Here is a 261-nt window from a genome sequence, read left to right as displayed (position 1 = left end):
ACCCCCCCCCTCCCTTTGAATTCTCATCCCCCAACTGTTCAATATTCCTAACTAGTCATCACAATCACAATCACAATCGCATTAACTATCCCATTCAATGTCATAAATCATAGATATAATAATAATAAATTAACCCGCGTGTTGTTGCTAAACTAAAAAAGGTTGCTAATAATAAGGGATTAGACAGTAATGTATTAGTAAAATAAAACAAATTATAGTAATAAAAGTAAAAAAAAAAGGGAAAAGAGAAGAATAAAGAAT

This window comes from Arachis duranensis, chromosome 5 (genome assembly GCF_000817695.3).
Source record: "Arachis duranensis cultivar V14167 chromosome 5, aradu.V14167.gnm2.J7QH, whole genome shotgun sequence".
In the NCBI taxonomy this organism is placed as follows: Eukaryota; Viridiplantae; Streptophyta; class Magnoliopsida; order Fabales; family Fabaceae; genus Arachis; species Arachis duranensis.
The sequence above is the reverse complement of the archived record's forward strand: the minus strand, read 5'-3'. Positions refer to the sequence as shown.